The sequence below is a fragment of the Dermacentor andersoni genome, chromosome 5 (assembly GCF_023375885.2).
Source record: "Dermacentor andersoni chromosome 5, qqDerAnde1_hic_scaffold, whole genome shotgun sequence".
NCBI classification, from domain to species: Eukaryota; Metazoa; Arthropoda; class Arachnida; order Ixodida; family Ixodidae; genus Dermacentor; species Dermacentor andersoni.
The window spans coordinates 22,475,564-22,494,982 of NC_092818.1; the positions used below are offsets into that span (position 1 = coordinate 22,475,564).

The 19,419-nt window shown below is 41.7% G+C and overlaps 1 long non-coding RNA gene across 2 annotated transcripts; it reads right to left on the reverse strand.

Annotated features, from left to right (window-relative positions):
- Positions 1 to 3,534: 3,534 nt before the first annotated feature.
- LOC129384525 (uncharacterized) lies at positions 3,535 to 18,781 on the reverse strand. Of its 2 annotated transcripts, none has more exons than XR_008612238.2 (3): positions 18,525 to 18,781; positions 15,072 to 15,219; positions 3,535 to 3,846 (listed from the first exon to the last, which is right to left on the reverse strand). It is a non-coding gene; the product is annotated as an uncharacterized lncRNA (long non-coding RNA). The 2 variants fall into 2 exon arrangements; XR_008612236.2 differs by having other exon boundaries at positions 15,072 to 15,266.
- Between the last annotated feature and the right edge of the window lie 638 nt (positions 18,782 to 19,419).

Genomic DNA, 19,419 nt, shown 5'->3' on the forward strand with positions numbered 1-19,419 from the left:
CCAATCTACTATATCCCCGAAACATCAAAGTGCCAGTCGTTTTAAATTATTTGCGTCAGCCACCGACATCTTTCTTACATATTTCAGGTCTAGTAGAATTGAAGTCACTTTAATAGGTCCACATTAGCCTCCTTCACTAGGCGGATGACTGTGCTCGACACAGCGGTCACTGCGGTTGGTTTACCAGCATGAGAGATACTATTTTACCAACCACTTCGGCATTACTTAGCCTTGTAAAGCAAATTATTCAAAGGAGTCGCGTAAAAAGAAACCGATGGCCATTTGCGAGGACACAATTTCAGTAGAACAGGTGAGTGCTTCATAGAGGACGTGAGCCTTAAGACTGAAAAAATGAAGAGAAAAAATCGGTTTTCTTCCCCTTTTTTTCGCGAAAAATAAAGGAAAACAAAAGCTCTAACTGACGCAGCTATAAGGAATCACATGATCATGCCATATGCTTGGACCATGGGTAGTATAGAACAAACATGTCTATAATACAGCATCCACCACTGCCTAGGAGGCTCATGCTGTTTGGAGCCGCTCGCACGACCACTGGACAAGTGGGATTGACAGTATACGGTATGCTCGTATTAGTAACTAATGCTATTTCATTCACGGGTGGAAACCAAGTGCGACCTGGTCAGGCAATGCATCTACAGATAACAATTCCAACGCTTATCAAAGTAAAGAGCACAACTGTTCCTTAGCAGATCAGCACCCACGTCGTTAGGATCGTGATGGGCTTCATAGCTACTCATTGCTGCTAATTCACAGCTGCGAATTGGAGTGAGAATGCTGCAATACCGTCACATTCGTAATAAAAATTTTCAGACATAACCAACTAATCTGCTAGCATGACTCTTGATTCAAACACGCGCTGACGCGTCGCGCTGGGTCCTCTATCTGCCTCAGCGCCAGCAAAAGCTCTGGCCATGCAAACTTAAATCAGTTCTGCACTTATCACGGAGCCGTTTCCCACGTATAAGACGCCATGCCTTGCTAAATGACCGCACGAGGGAGAAAATAACTACCACAAACTGCCGCCGAGCATATACCAGTTTCTAAAATGGAGCATTCGCCATGAACCAGCATGCCGACTGCCCATGGATGGCGCCACTGCCTGCGCAATATGGCAACACCCATGAAAGAAAGGTCTACAGTTGCTATGCAACAAAAGTGCAAGGCCCTGTAAGGGCCCGAGGCAATTGTCAGAAAGCATAGAGTGCGTTAGGGTACATACTTGACACATACTTACTAGGTCACATACTAGGTCACATACTTACTTACTTACTGACATACATACATACATACTTACATACTTATTGACACATACTACACTGTAAACAGGTTTGACCCTTTTAGGGAGTTTTGGCCTCGTTGCATAACTTCAGCCCTTAAGGGAGGACAATATCCTCCATTCGAACGGAGTTTTTTTTCACACCCTTGTGTTTGGTGGTCTTATGGGGAATTATGGGAGTTTTTTAATTCTCCTTTGAACACCAACCCCTGAGTGGTTGCAGGAGTCTATTTGGGGAATTATGGGAGTTTTTTAATTCTCCTTTGAACACCAACCCCTGAGTGGTTGCAGGAGTCTATATGGTGAATTATGGGAGGTTTTTAATTCTCCTTTGAACACCAACCCCCGAGTGGTTGCAGGAGTCTATATGGGGAACGTTGGGAGTTTTTCATTCCTCTTTTGAACACCAGAACTATGGAAGTTCTTATGAGGAGCTTTGGGAGCTTTTGCAAGTTGACATGGGTATTTTATTTTGCTTCTTATGGGAATTTATAGGAGAAGCGATGGGAGTTCTTACGTACATATTTTCGGAAACGTTTGGCTTCTTAAGGGCGTTTTGAAGGATACCTTGGGGAAATTATTTTACCTCCTTGTAGGAGTGCTTAGGTGTAAACCTGGGAGCAACCGTTCCCATATTTTGGGAGCTCTGCTTAAGGGAGCACTTATGGATAGTTTTGAGAGTACGATTTTTGCTTTTTATGGGAACATATAGGCGAATGCTTCTGAGTGAATTTTTACAGCTTTAGGGAGCTGTTTTACTAAGGGAGTTTTAAACAGATGTTTTGGGAGTGCATTTTAGCTCCTTATTAGAGCTTTTACAGGTAGGTCTGGGAGTTTATTATGCACTTTTTGGGAATTTTACGAGGTTGAAGGGAGTTCTTTTTGTGTGTGTTTAGTAGATTGTGTCTGACGAGTGCAAAAACCATGACAAAGCAATAAAATGTCTGGAAATTTATTGCAGTTCCAGAATCAAATGTGCCAGCATGATAGTACAATCAATGACTATTAGCATAATGAAAGTGAAATAATTCAATAAATTGGATACAAACAAGCAAACCAGTTTGACAGGAAATTCAAGCATATTGCAAGCTTCAGTACAGTTGAAAATCCACAAGTGCAGCCAAGACTGAAATTCAGCGGCTCAAAACATCATGAGCTATCGGGCAGTCCCTGCATGCATTAGAACAGGCCACGTTTGTTTTTGCATGTAAAAAGCATGCTACAAAAAATGATCCAGAGGAGGCCAGACAGCACCAATGACCTAGAACATAATGAAAGTACCTTTGAATACCTATGCTATTTCTAATAGACATCTACGTACAACTTATTCTCTCATGTAACACACAGCTGCAAAGAAAAAGCAGAGGTGGTACCACCCACTCTAAATCAATGTCCTTAGCGTGCAGTACCTGAAATTCAAGCTTGCCAGCTAGAGAACATGACAAGTTCACAGCAAAATGGGCATAATGTGATAACAGTAGACAAACAGGTGATATCTCAGGCTGAAGTTAATTCAACAAGGGGACTAGTCGTCGTCAGGGAAAGAAAATCCAAGCAGACAATTCCAGCTCACACTTACTTGCATACACAGATGTCGCTACATAGGTTTGTGTTGTGATGCCCCATGACCTAAGTCAGCATCAAAGAGGTTCATTAAAGAGTGGCACATGCAGTGGCACACACCCAGTGTACATACACAAGTTTGTGTCAAAAAAGTTCATTGGAGAGCTGCATCTACCCAGTGGCCCCAAGTGCTCGTAGTAGCCCCAGGGGCACATACTGAATTTTCACAAATATAAGGAGTTTTTTTTTTTCAAAATTTCTGGCCTCAGAAGACGCCTCGCATTATATAACTGACATAGACACAAACAAGATCACTCAGAAATTGGTGCCAGCAACCTGCCAAACTCCCATACTTCTACACACCTTGCTACCCCAACTAAACCCCCATGGTGAGCATTTAAACTTACCTCACCTTCTCTATGCACTCACTCATTTTGCTGGATATCCATGGAGTGGAGAAAAGTGAACTATATAAATACTGCCAAGGAAAACGGTTGTTACCCTAACGAAGAAGTCCATTTCTCAAAAAAATTTCTCCACCTGATATAACACTTGTTCGACCTCTGCTGATTACCTTCAGCTGAATATTACATATCACACAAAGCAGCAATTCAACTATAATTTTTAGTTTTATAATGAAACAAAAATTTCTTAGGAAGTAGAAGAAAATATGATACAGGAACCCTTAACAGTATCCATAAGTGTGAAATTTTTACACAGGCAAAGAGACAAACACTTTGCCACCAGGGCACACATAAGGCGTCATTACATTTTCTCTGCAAAAAACCTTAACACCCCGACGACAGGTGGTGTTGCATGGAGCCATGCATGCATTTCAAAAAATAGGCATTTTGTATTTTCTTCTTCCACAAGATCAAGGCAGGCAGGCTGTGATGCTGTGCAAACAGTGGTGGCCTTCAAAAGGGAAGGAATCCACACAAAAAGCCATGGTACTGTTGAGATGGCAGTCCATGATAGGGAGCATTCTGGAAAACCAAACGTAAATAGATTATGTACTATTGTATTGCAAACAGACACCACATGAATATTTAAACATAGCATCACCAATTATTCAACAGTGCTGGGCCATTCAATGCTACCACTCCAAGTGCATCTTGGCCACCTCAGATTTTAGGAAAAATTACAGCCCATTGTACAGTTGCAGACTGGATGAAGTGGAGTATGACGAAAGCCCGTCTGGTCGGAATGATGCATACTAAAAGGAAGAGGTCCAGGCACCGACCAAAATGTTTAAAATAGTTTTTTACGTTTTCAAATTCAAATAAATTCAAATAACTTCAAAAATTCAAATAAGTACTTTAAACCATTTTGGTCAGTGTCTGGACCTCTTAAGTCGCAGAATGCACAAACAGAATACTTCGCGAAAATTTCACATGGTGTGAGTATCGTTATCTTGTAGGCTAAGGTTGAAACATCATGGCACTGACAAAGCTACAAACAAGTGTTTCTACGAATGACCACAAGGCCTTCCAGAATGTTTCATTATGTGAGATAGACCATTAATGTTTTTATCTGCAAAGAGTATCTTCTTATTCTGACTTAAGTATAATAGACCTTCGAGCAATTTCTGAAAAGTATTTTCATCCAGCTCGGGTGGTTTATAGGCGCAAATAACCAATTTAGGAACCCCCATTTTGTAGTGAAGAAAGCTTATATTAACAAAACCTATAGCTGCAGTGATTAAAAGTTTCTGAAATTTTGAATCAACTCTTCATAAATTAGGTATTAGGACGCCTTGCAGCACTGACAATGAAAGGAAATCATGACAACATATTACAAAAACGAATAAAATGAATGTGTTCTTGATAATATATGTTGTTGTATTATACACAGATTATACAAAACACCAGCAGTAATGTGCATATCTTCAGAGTGCACACACAGTTCACCAACGTAATAATAAATACAGGTCAACATCATAAAGCAACACATAGGTACTGGCGTTTTTCTTTCACATTGGCCTAAAAACCAATCACATGAGCATTCAGCCATCATATAAGCAGCACCTGCTTGCATGAATTCAAGGAACTTTCAGATGTGCAAAATCGTTTAGGAGCTCTTAAGCAATAGGCATGACACTACTATTATGGTTAATTTGTTGCCTGTAAGTGGTAAATCAAGTGAACTGCTAGTTGTCCTTCCGGTGAAGGATATTGCAGAAAATGTGAGGACAAAAAGATTATAGTAGCTATTTGGAACTCATGAATGTTAAGACAATAATATGCAATGTTACCATGCTGACAGACAGTCAAATAAAAGATGATACAAAGAAATTATTATATATAGATTACACAGATGCAAGCATTCTGCTTCTTTATTGCTGCAAAATTCTGTAGTTATAGAAGTGCTTCATCCCCTGAAAAATATTTTTAGCAATACATTCACTATGGAGTTCTATTGAGAATGCATCAGATTTGCGTGCTACAAGTGGTTTGAGCTGTTCAGAGACAGACATCTGGCTTGTAAACGCAAGAGCATGACGAAATACTGCAAGTGCTTGCATGGTAAGGGAAATGACAAAAACAAGAATGTGGATGGAAAGACCAAACTGCCCCAAAGTCTAATTTTAGCAATGTAAGGTTTTATGAAACATAATTACAGTTCTAAGACAAAACAAAATACCAACATGATATGCAGAGAATGGGTGCTGGACATCAAGCAACCTCACTAAACAATGATTACATACATAAAAACGACACATTCGCAGGAAATTTCACAATACACGACATATAAACTATGTGATTCATGATGCACCCATGTCATACATCATATTGTTCAAGTAACCAACTTCTTTATTCAAGACCGCTGTAGAAGGTTTGTTAATGCAGTTATTGGTTTCTTGGATGGAAAAGACCTAGTATACAAATCTGCACTTCCCTGCCTTATATTTGCAAACTGCATGTGTACAGTCACAGTTTGGCACAGTTTGGCATGTTTTGCAATGTTTTGTGAGATATCCAGATGCTGTTACCACCTACATCTGTGCACAATGCTCCTGCAGCCTGCCATTACCACAAATCCTGGTCTATCCTACATAATACCCCAGTCACACGGGCACTTTCAAAGTCCTTTGAACCAAAGATCCTTTACTTCAAGGGAGAATGTGCACTGTCACACAGGCACAGCAAAGGAGCCCTACTGGAAGGAGGCTTTGAGTCAAAGGAGTGCGCGTTCGTCCTTTGAAACCTCAAGGGAATACTCCCAAGCCTAGAGGGCGTCTGACAGTAGAAAAAATATTCTAAAGATATGGAAGTTCAATTTTTACCTCGTCAGAACGAGCTTATAAGTACTGAATACTGTTACTAAAGTACTAAACACTTTCGGGACACCCGCAATCTCCATCATGAAAGCGCCGGTACAGCAACACCGGCACGGCCTGTCGTCAGCAGCAACCTCGACACAACACGGTTGCCATGTGCGATTTGGTTCTTTGGTTAGTGGCTGCTAGGCATCCCAGTCTCCTTGGCTTTTTTCTGCACATCTTTCCTTGTCACTTTTGGTTTTTAGTTTTTACAGTGTTTACGTGTACCTACCGCTACCTAGCCACAACGAACGAAACAAAGCAGCTGAAGCAAAGGCAACAATGAATAATCGACGCCAATGTGCGGTGTACGAAGTGGTACACATGGTGGCCATCATTACAATAAATACATCTGTTTGTGATAAATTAATGCCTTTACTACGTGTGCATTTTGTTTTGATGTTTCTATGTATTAGGAAAAATAAATGTTGCTGAAAAAATGTGACAAATTTATTATAAGACGCATTGGGCCATATTTTTTTATTACTTTCAAGGTGATGGTAGCGCTAAGGATACATTGCGGTTTCTGTTAAAAGTTTCAACGGAGACTACCTGGAGACCATGTAGCACCGACATATATCCGTTGAACTAATGTCTTTGAAAGCTCAATGCTCCTTAACTTCAAAGGACCTTTGGCATGCTCGTGTGACGGGTATAACACTTGCTGCTGAAGGCATTAAAGGCACTCAAAGGTGCCTCAAAGACAGGCTGAGCATTCTGCGCAGGTTAGCGTGTTAGCAAGGCCTGAAACACTTGCAGGACATTGTAAAAGATATCAATACATGGCAAAATACAACAGCACAACATACTCAGAAAATGTAAGGCTAAAATTGCACACTGATATATAAGGGCCTTCCCAGACAAACCGATAAATGCAATAGCACACCTTCTATTGAAATCTCGAATATAAAAATTGATTACTTGAAAAAGATGTATGGTACATGCAAAATAGAATGAGTGATGTATGTTATATGTCACGTATAGTCAAATTTTGCTGCAAATTTGAGCATTTCATGCATGCATATAATCGCACTCATGTACTAAAACAAGTTCATGTGTAGTGCTCATCCTGTGCATTTCATGTGTTTCATCTTATAGTGTAGTAACTATGTTTCCTAATGCCAGTAACCAACTCTCCCAGCTTTCAGCAATAGTATGCAAGATTATTTATTCTTAGAAGTATGATAGCAGGAAGAAACAAGGATAAAGACCTGTCAACAGGACTAGCATCAACTACAAGCTGATTTGGCTCCTGGATGGAAACGAGTATTAGTAGCCGTAATCATTATCAATGTTTCAATGAGGGAGTGGGTGAACCCAGAACTTGCACAAATAACTACAGTAGCCACATGGCTGAACATATGAGCCGTGGGTGTTTCTCTATCTTCCAGCACATGAGGTTAGTTGCAGAGCCCTGAGAGAGCTGAGAGGGAAGTGATTGTGGTTTTCCACATTAGCAAATAAAGATCGACATGTGTCAGAAAATAATCACCATCTCTCATCGAAAACATGTAATTTTTTATAGAGCACTTATCCTCAATTCATTACACAGATTGCGTTAGGTGACTAATTTGTTTTACTACTGTTCTTAGTGCCCCATACAAGATTAACCTTTTCCATGCCAATTTTATTTTCAGAAAACCACTGAAATTTCTAAAATATTTTTATTAGCTATTCTTTGTGAAGAGTTTTTATTACTGCAATATCAGCAGTTCGTTTAAAATTTTCTGCTGCCTTTTACTAGCTGTTTTTCATGTTTTTAGGTTGCAAACAGACAAGGACGCAGAAACTGTCTACATGAAGCATATTTTTTTAAAGAAAGTCAAGCGTGCTTTTGTTATCCTCCATGAAACATGTTATTGCAGGAAGAAAGGTGGTTAACCGAGGGCCCCTATTTTTATTAGTCATATCATAAGAAGCCAACAAACACTGACACCAAGGACAACATAGGGGAAATTACTTGAGCTTAATAAATGAAATAATGAAACGATAAATTAATGGAAATGAAAGTGGATGAAAAAACAACCTGCCACAGGTGGGGAACGATCCCACAACCTTCGCATTTCGCATGCGATGCTCTACCAATTGAGCACCGCGGCGCCATTTACCGATCCACTTTCTTGGGTATTTATGTTTCCTTGTAGAACCCTGGGAGTGTTAGCCAGCGTTACCACTCACAGACCTTGGCGGCGGACATGGAACATCCTTTCTGCCGCAGGCGTCACGAGAATGTGATCTTTTTTTAGTGAAGGCAACCGGTCAATAAACCCACACATGCTACCTGAAGGCATCAATGTTGCCTGATTCGAGACACTCGTTATGTAATAAATGAGAAGAAAGAGGGTTTACCGAGGGCAAAATTTTTACTAGTAATATCATAAGCCAACAAACACCAAGGACAACATAGGGGAAATTACTTGAGCTTAATAAATGAAATAACGAAATGATAAATCAATCGAAATGAAAGTGGATGAAAAAACAACTTGCCACAGGTGGAGAACGATCCCACAAGTTCACTTTCTTTTTTTGGGGTGGGGGCAAAAACTGAACCCATAACTAATCACTGATCTATCATGCAAGTGGTGTTTGCCTATCTCAATAGTCTATATAAAGACAGAAAACTAGGCTCAGGTGTTTTTATCTCTAAAAGAAAAGACAAGCTTTTATACGGCAACCTATCAACTTGAAGCCCACGGTAGTAGTTCTCTTCTATGGCATCTAACTGTTGAGCACGAGTCAAATAAAAATTAATGCAAATGTATTAGTGTTCCATGCTTTTAATGCATGGAAAAGGGACACTAAAGGAAATTAATGAGTTAAGTTAGATTAAAGGTTAGCCTTTTGTAATAACAAATTTATCATTTATACCAAGAACAGAGCTTTTATAAGCAAGAAAATTAGAGAACTGGAACATCAAAGGGCACCAACTAATATATTGAACCAAATTCTGTAGTTTTATTTGCCAAAACCACAATATGATTATGAGGCATGAAGTACGAGGGATTCTGGAATAATTTTGACCCCCTTGGTTACTCTACTGTGCATACAGTGCAAAACACACATGCATTTTTTCATTTCACACCTATCAAAATGCAGCTGCCACAGCTACAATTTGATTATCCACCATCAGGCTTGGCAGCGCAACACCAAACAGCTCAACTCGGAGCCCATGCTTGTCAGCAACCTTCTGCAGTGAGCATCACTTGGTGCTCATGAGGCAATAGTTCCAGCTGCTTCAGCTGCTTTAAAGTGTGCGCACTGCTGGCTTTTGCTGTTTTACAGCCCTTAAAGCCCAACTACAACAAAAGTTAGGGCTGCATAAAAAAATGATTCAAACAGCGTAAATACAAAACAGCATTCTAGCAATCTTGATACCGAGACTGAAATGAATGCCACAATTACCAGTAACTGGCAGTGAGGCATGACTCAGATTGCAGGGCACCTTAGTGTGGCCTACGAGATAAGGGACCACCTGCAGCTGCCTGCAGTGATAAAAACCTGGAGGCGATGTGGACTCTCGTCATAGCCACTAACCACCAGGTTCATGTGTCGTCTGCTAATACAGTATTAAAAGAATATCAAAAAGAAAATTAGATACCAGCCCCGCAGCTTTGCCAAGATCACTACAGTAGTATTTACTACTAATTTATTACCAATATAGCCAAAGTGAAATTTCATTGCATTTGGAATTTAAGCTTTTGCAGTAGGGGTTTTGAGATGTGATAATCGCAATGCTCCTGTGCTTTGTGACATTACATCACTAGATATTTGACAACGCCGTGGTTCTAAGTGTTTTTACATACATCAATATCTTGATTTTTTTACAACCTAACTCTAATATGACACATGAGAATACGATAGATAACATTTGAAATGTCTTTAATGGGCACGGAAAAGGACTAACCTTTACACATGAGACACGCATGGTGAAAGTATTGTAAGCAAGGCTCCCACGTGTCTAAATTATTTTTCACTTTGGTCGGTGTCAGTTCTGTTTTTTCCCTTGACTCTTCCTAACCGGACAAGACTTCGTCAGACTCAACTTCATTAACCCATTGACAATATGCTGCATATCTTAGGTAAACATTTGATGCTCACCCTAACGCATGTTTCCTGAAGTTACCAACTAAGAGCAAAGAAAGGTTAGCTACTGTATGAACCAGCCTAAATCCATGTTAAGCCCACAATTGCCCAATGTGCCTTGAATAGGCTCTAAAAATGTGTATTAACACAAGGCACAATAGATTTTGTGCTCACGTTGGAATGTTCATAGCAGCTGGCCTCCCTCACTCTCATCATCGGAATCTCAGAATCCCTACAGCGAAAACTTCAGGAGTGGAAAGCAGCAAAGTTAACAGTGCGCAGTTTGAAGCAGCCAGAGGCACTGCCTCATGAGCACAGCAGTTGCACTCACTGAAGAAGGTTAATGACAAATATGGGGCCCCATTCGTGCTGCTGGTTCCGAAGAAGCCATCTAAGCTTTTTTCCCACGCTTGAGTGTAAAAATACAGCTGCTTTTAACAAAAGGCATGCAACACCGTTCATGAATTGTGCCATTGGAATGGTTTACCAAATAACCTCTTACTTCTGGTAAGCTCTACACAAGCCAAATTGGACGCTGCACTGATGAAAGGGCAAGAGAATATTTGCAGAATATGAAAACAAAGTAAGACCAATGTAGGTGAGCATTGTAACACATGCACTTGTCATCCACAACTTGAAATATATTCTTGGCAGAAGTAGAAACATGAATTCACAACTGATATCAGAAGCTCTTTTAATATCAAAGAATGACTGTGTAATTATTCTTCTTTTTGGATTTCTCACAAGTATGTGTATGGATGTTTTTTGCTTTCGGTTTACACAGGTTGCTACACCTCAATTTGTTTGACCCTGTTCCCTTCTTTGCAATCTTTCCTCCCTCCCCCTCTTTTATGAACTTCCAGAGAGATTATATGAATAGTTTCTGCTTTCTTAGAAAACATGGCACACACGCGGTGGATGTGGAACATCCTTTCTGCTGCAGGCATCACAAGTACGTGATCTTTTTGGGTGAAGGCAACTGGTCAATAAAGCCCCACATGCCAACTGAAGGCATCAATGTTGACGGAATCGAGACCCTTGTTATGTAATGAACGAGAAGAAAGCAGGTTAACCGAGGGGCCCGATTTTTATTAATCATAAGACGCCAACAAACAAAGGCACCAAGGACAACACAGGGAAAATTACTTGTACTTACTAATTGAAATAAAGAAATTATAACTTAATGGAACTGAAAGTGGATGAAGAAAGAACTTCCCACAGGTGGGGAACGATTCCACATCTACGCATTACGTGTGTGATGCTCTACCGATCGAGCTAACACAGCACTGTCTTCCCATCTATTTTCTGGGGTATTTATGTTACTACTAGAACTAACCCTGGGATTGTTAGCCAGTGCCACCACTCACAAACCTTGGCGATATGTAGAGCATCCTTTCTGTCGCAGGCATCACGAGTATGTGATCTTTTTGGGTGAAGGCAACTGGTCAATAAACCCACACATAGTACCTGAAGGCACCAATGTTGCCAGAGATGAGACCCTCGTTATGTAATGAACGAGAAGGGGGTTAACCAAGGGGCCCGATTTTTTACTGCTGGTGTAGTACACACTTTACTGCGTTTAGGGTGATACCAGCTTCTTGCAGGTGCTGAAGTACTTTGAGCAGTCGTGCATCATGTTCTGCCTTCGTGCGGCCAAACACTATTATGTCGTCTTGCAGACATGCTTGGCCGTCCCGGCCTTCTAGCAGTCTTAGCATTTCCCTGTGGAAAAATTCAGTTGCTGTGGAAATTCTGAAGGACAATCGGAGGAACTTAAAATGGCCAATTGGCGTCAGGAAAGTGTTGTACCTCTGGGACTCGGGTAACCAGTAACCAATATCCGGCTATAGCATCAAGTTTGCTAAACCAGGCAGCTCCGGTGAGTTTGGCCAGGCAATCATTGATGGTGGGCACTAAGACTCATTCTCACAGAATGTTCTATTTTAACCCTCCAAAGTCACTGCAGATTTGAAGCTCGCCTCCTTTATTTTTAGCCACTACCATAGGTGCATGCCACTCTGTGGTTTCTTCGACCTTTATGATGACACCCAGGCTCTCCGTTCTCTCCAACTCACATTTGGACACTTGGCAACATGGGCAGAGGTACTCGCCCCGAGTACATAATAGCACACCGCTTGGCATCAGGGAGTAGCGATATATTGTAATCGGTCCTGAGAAGGTAGGCCCAGGTCTGTAGCCAGGTAAAGGTAGTTGTTGGCTGGGTCGCTGACCTTGCCTTTTGACTCTGCTACTTCTAGGAGACTTGGTTGGACACTGAAGGATTTGATTGCGGGGGGACGTCAAAAAGTGCGTCATGCAGCTTGTCTATTACATAAATTTGTTCTTGACACAACCAGCCATTTCAGCACATGGTAGCAGTCTAACCGTTGCTTTTTTTGGTCCTGCCGGGTCCGAGCAGCTGTTCTTTTGCTTGCTTCAGGTTTCCCGTGACTTGTTCGTCGTAGAGGCTTGTTGGCATGGCAGTCACATCTGCACCAGTGTCTACCTTGAAGCCATTGACCATCACATTGATTTTTCATGGCCCAGGATCCTGTTGGTCAGTTAATTGTCCAAGTAAACCTCTTCCAAAACAGCTTGGTATGTGCATTTTGTTCTGCTTTTTGGAAGCGGAAAAGCATATGGCAGCTGTGTTCCTTTTTACTGCAGGCACTGCATGTTTCGCCATTCGCTGTGCACATAGTGTGTGATGGTGAACCATAGGTGTCTTGTTGAGCCATACCACTTGCATGTCAGCGCAGTTTGGTCACGCTGGTTTTTACGAGAATTATTTGACTTCCCTTTGCTCTTCGAGAAGCTGTGCATGGTGTCTACAGCTTCAAGTGATTGTAGCTGTGGCCGTAGGTCCTTTTGCTGCTGTTTGATTGTTGCCATGTTGCGAGCAGCGTTGACAGCGGCTTCCAGAGTAAGCTCAGCATTAAGTTGCAGCTTCTCACTTACCTACGTGTCTGCGGGACCGACCACGAGTCTATCACAGATCAGTTCCTCTTTCAGGGCGCTGTACTCAGAGGCTTCAGCTAGCCTGAAGAGTTCGGTGATGAACATATCGGCTGTCTCATGCACGTCTTGCTTCTAGCTGTTGAACTTTGCACACTCTTATATCATGTTCATCCGTGTCAGGAAATTTTTTATGAACAGTTGCATTACTGTGTTGTAGTAGAGTTTCTCAGCATCACAGAGCCTGAGCAAGGCTAGGACGTCTTTGGCTTCACGACCCATGGCATAAATGAGTGTGTTCACCTGCGTCTCGTCGTCGTCTTTAGTCTGGAGATAGCTCTATAGCACTCCCTTCTCGTGAGCCACCGTTTCTACTCCTCGGGCTGCCGAAAATCAAGTTTTTTCGGCAGTTTGACGACGAACGAGTTTAGTGGAGCTGCGTGCTGGGCTGTGGACACTGTAGGTGAAGCCATGGGTAGCAAAGTTTCGTATTCACCGCAGTGCGCTGTAGGTGTAGACTTCTACTTGCGTGGTGCATTTCTCACGGGGTTGTCGAGTATCCCACCGTTGCCTCCATGTCATGGTCGGGTGACGAGCATACGTGATTGACAAAACGTAAGTGTTAACTGGAACTGTTTACTAGGTTGTGTATGCAAAACAAGCACGGCTACATGCCGGCTCGGCTTACACGGTCTGGTCCGCTCTCCCAGAGGCGTTGTTCCGCATCTTACATGACCGTGTACATAGCGCCATCTCGTTGCGGTAGCTCGCATGACACGGTGCACCAGTGTAACTCAATGGACAGCAACTTCAAAAAAAGTATATTTCGGAAGGCTGCCCAAGTTTAAACAACTCTCAGTTAACGTTAAGGCGATTTGCCCTCTTATTAACATGCACATTTACGCCACTAGACCATAACCTCTTTGCTACATTATAGCACAGTTTTGGTCCGAATTAAAACACTGATATAACACAGCGGAAAAGTTACGAATAAGTGCCATAAATACGAAGAATATTAGAAGGGCATACACTATCATTCTTGCTAACTGCTCATTTGTTGAAATTCTGGCAGTCTTCTGAATTATAATTTTTAAACGTGCTGCCCATTGAGTTATGATAATGCATTGCAGTGAAATTTGATAGATGGCCGCAGAGCCAATTCTACATTTCAATTTCAACCACAGCTAGTTACCCCTATGCTTTTCTTGGCTTCATTGCCTGCTGGCTTTATATGGTCGTGATTTTAAAAAAATGAAGCCCGTTTTCCTTCTCATTCATTGATGCGAGGGTTTGAAACCTCATAGCTTTGATGCCTTTAGGTAGCATGCATGGGTTTATTAGCCACATGCCTGCTCTCTTCAGTTCAGGTGTTATGTCGACACCATCGTGCAAAAAAAGATGTTCCACATCTGCCCACCATGGCTCTAAATGGCGCTGGCTAACACTCCCAGGGCATAAATACCATAAATACCCAAGTTAGCACAATTGGTAGTGCATCGCGTGTGTACTGCAAAGGTTGTGGGTTCAGTCACCACCAGAGACAAGGTCCTTTCGTCTGCTTTCATGACTTTCTTTCAATATTTTCTACATTTCAATTTCAACCACAGCTAATTACACCAACGCTTTTCTTGGCTTAATTGCCTGCGACCTTTATATAATCAACAAAAATAAGGTTACAAGAAAATTAAAATAAATAAGTGGAGGACAGGGTCATCGGTGTTCAAAGAAGCACCTTCCTTTTTGTATCGTTAACCAACATGTGCGCCCAATAGGTAACTCCTCTACCTGCACATCGAATGACAATGCAAGAGATGCAGCTGGAACCCATAGTCAAATATATGTACAGCATACCAATGCATCTCTCCTCCGAAGGTAGTGAAGAGCACAGGTGCCTGTAGAGTTGCGTGCCACGGTTCCTCTTGCCAACCCATGGAAAGGAGCATAAGTGATGCTGTAGAGCTTGCTCCTTCAAGCAGTGTTCAGGTATCCATTCATAATCCTGCATGTAGTGTCCAATGTATTGTAGATATCAAGACAGCTTCAGTCCTGCAGCAAATAAAGTGATCAGCTCTAACCAAAATGTTGAGATGTATGCACTTTGGCAGGCGGATGTTAAATGTTGAAGTTTCTGGGATGCCAGTGATAATTTCATTAAACATTATATGGGCCACTCATACAGGGATGGAAGCAGTCAAAGAAGTTTTGGAGCAGCTCTGGGAGGTGGCAAATTTGACACATTGGAGCATGAATTGCCCGTTTTCGAGCAGTAAATACATGTTTACATGAGTAGCTTGGTAAAGGTCAATGAGTGAAATACAGGTATATGAAGAAAAGGTGTTCCTTATTTTACTTTACAGAGCACTATTTGATTATGGCAGATCAGTTCTGTGGAAGCCTGCAAGGCAAGTAAAATTCATGACAGGAAAAATTTTCACCCACCCTACTTTAGCATGAAGCTACGAAGGAGACCTGTACAGGTTTCTCGGAAACCACCATTAAATTACATACTGGATGTGACAACTAACTGTGGCCAAGAAAAAATTAATGAGTGCTTTCCGTGAACATCACCCACTCTATGTTGATAGGTTTATGTTTGAGCTACTCAAGTTTTTTTTTTCCATTGTGAACAAGCAATTAATATGCACTTGTAATGAACGTTTATTTCCTTACTTATCGAATATGGTGCTAATGCAAAGGTTGTGGAATACGCCGAGAAATGACCGATAACAGCGTTACAACGACCTAGTTCATGTGTGGTCTTTTTTTTTTCCCGACAAAAAAAAAACAAACAAACAAGCAAATTTTTCTTTAGAAATTCACGTGACAATGCGCTCCATATCAGTAATATAAGTGGTCTCAGACGGAAACAGTGTCATCAGTGCACTGCATATATTATGAATGTGCAAACCTGGGGCACAGTCTTGTAAAGGTTCGCAAAGCGAACTGTTACCAAGATCGCGCTACTTAGCATTTGGTAGGGACTGTACTTGCACGCCAAAAACTGCTGACATGTCGAGAAAAAACTGCAGCTGCTCTTTCCCAGTGCCCCTATTTGACAAAGTTTTTGTAAAGATTGATGCAATAGTGCACAGAAGCATTGTCATGGTAAGGGCAGTTTATTTTCACCTTTTATTTATTTCACGGGCTTTCGTTCTCGTGCCTTCACAAATCCTAGGCTGTCTTAAATGCTGTTACGGGCCATTTGTAACCATCATACAAAGCTTTTCACTGACATCTCATCGATTAGGTAAATCAAGACACTCATCAGATACAGTGAACACCATTCGAGTAGTGCACTCTGGTAATTTTTCATTCTTGGCAACCTGCAGTTGAGATAGCAGAATATCGCAGAATAAATGTGAAGTGACGTAGTGGTAATTGCATGTTTGCAAGTATTTTATATCTGTTTTGACACACTGGTTGGAAAAAAGACATGAACGGGCATGTTAATTGCACTTCAGCTATGGTATACAAGTTTCCCTTGTTGTGCAAGGGCGTCTACATTAGACAGACGGGAAGGGGTATCAATGATTCATAATAAGGTTCGTTACAGTGCAACCTAAGACAAGGACAACAGAAGGTACAAAATGACGACACGGCGCTGTTTTGTACCATCTGTTGTCCTTGTCTTAGGTTGCGCTGTAACAAACCTTAGTATGAATCCCAACCAACTGGCCCAACTTGACGTTCTGATGCAGTATCAACGATTGCTCGGGCGAGCATAGTTACAACCTTCATAAAAGTTAACGAAGTAGGCCCCTTGCCATGCATTGCAAGACTTGTGGATGCAAACTAGTTTTTTTAAAGAATGTGTCATCATAGGATGCAGTAACATTCAACTGATGCGCGAGATTACTGATCAGGCTAATGCCATTGCCAAATACGTTAGGGTGTGCGTGAGTACACCCTCCTTATCTTTATCAGGCAAGGAACTTTACTTTCTAAGTTGGTCGGCACGTTTTCAGTGAACTGCAGCCGTCTGCTTCTTGTAAGGTTGTTGTTTCAGTTGTTTTTCTCATGTGTGCTATGAGCGGCGCATATAATGTGCAGTAGGGTCGTGGAATAAGACCAGTTAGAAGTTGGTGCTCATCCTGTCACCTGTACTTTTTCTTCCATACTCAAACTGAGTTATGCTAAAGCAAGACAAGAATCCATTCAGTCAGTTTGTGCCTTCGAACCAGTTCACCTCCACAGTGCACAATGATGCTATTATAAAGGGACATTGAAAATATTATTTATTTTCTTTGAATAAATAAAGTTTAGCATGAAGTTTCACACTGCATTTTGCAAGTTTTAATTACCCTAGTATAAATTTGTATTCTAGAATGTGAAGGATGAAAACAAGCATTTGCAACCTTACACATTTCCAATGACATCTAATCACTACAACTTAGAGGAAAGGCGCTACGATCTCAAACAGTCGCAACTTCTATCCGCGGTTGTTGTATATAAAGGCATTACGCACCGAGAGAATATGGTCAAATCTTAAAGCTAAAACTACGGTAAAGGCTTGTACCAACACGCTTAAACAAGGGAGAACATTTCAAAACACATAGTGCGGAGGTAAAAAAATAGATCATGGAGTTTTACTTGCCAAAACTACAATCTGATTATGAGGCACGCCATAGTGGGGGGACTCCGAAATAATTTTGACCACCTGAGGTTCTTTAACGTGCACCTAAATCAAAGTACACGGGTGTTTCCGCATTCTGCCCCCATCAAAATGCGGCCGCCGTGGCCGGGAATCGATCCCACGACCTCGTGCTTAGCAGCCCAACACCATAACCCCTAAGCAACCACGGTGGGTACAGTGCACAGCTGTGAAAATTTTTCCTATACCAGAAATAAGTTTTTGGCCAGGGGCTCAAGAACCGGGGGAATCGCGCCCTGCCTGGCGCTGTTCACAGTGCCACCTCAGCCAACTGGGACATTTATTTGCACGCGAGAACGAGAGCACCAAGTCCGGCCATGGCTGGTAAAACCATATGACGATACATTACCAAAATATACAGTAACTAAAACAAAAGGACGCGTACAAACGAGATGTGTCCTTTTTATTCAACTTACATATTATCTTCGCGCCTTCTCCCCCCTTGTACGATATAGAGGTTACACAGTTCTGCTTATTCTATCGTCTTACATCATGCATGCGCACTGAGCACATCAATACGTTCAGGATATAGCAGAAGCCGTTGTTCACGGCGTGAGACTCACGATAGCGAAGTCAAATGCGATCCTTCTAGAAATAAAGAAATTGTTTGCCTGCGACAAACTTTGCAAACAAGAAATAAAATACGAGCTTACCAAAATGCTTCGTCCAGGGGTTGGTGGCGGCACGCAGTTCGTTGGCGTTCACCGTTGCGCATTACGCTGTGTTGTTAATCACGCCGCCCTCGCTTGTAGGCGTGAGAAGAGCATCAAAGTATTATTCTTTTCTGTCAAATACTGCTGCTTCGTAAGTACAAATAGAAAATTTTGAGTTGTCAAGCCTACCCCAGCATACTAGCACATAACAGCTTCCCCATGCTTCCCGCGCTCAAATCTCGCTGTGGATTCGAATTCGCGCTGCGTGCATTTCGATGAGCTGTTGGGGCGCCACCTAGAAGAGTTTGAATATGGACAAAACAAAACAAAGTTCTAACATAGGTCCGTCTAGATTATTTTATACTTATTTATTTAAGATATAAGGCACATGCTGTTTAGAAAATACTCACGGCAAACAATGTTTTAGTTTAGTTTCTTTGGCCCCTCGGCCCCTCCGATTTATGTCCATTGTCAGCTGGCCTGCGGCCTTTAAACGATATTCCTTACATATTGTGGCTCAATGTCGAGGACATTAAACCTGGTTGAATGGGGTTTAAATGGAGGGACAATATTTCGTTTTGTAGAGTATTGCTGCTGGGGATAAAGCGAGAAATAGGCTGCTTCTCGTCGGCAAAAGGAGCCGGACGAGCAAGTCACGAAATGCAAGAAAACGAACGGCTTGCATGATTACTAGTACAGTCTCGCTTGGTTGACCAGTGAGAAACAGCATAATTAACAACCTAACAAGTACAATGGACAGCCGCCAAATCGTTGGTCAATTAGACATGTTAATGATGAGTCAGAGTGGTTGTTGTTTCGTGTTTGTCCGTTTGTAAACGTGTTGTGCACAGCTTCGTTTATTCGATGTTGTGCCCCATTTCCACCAGAAAAAGAA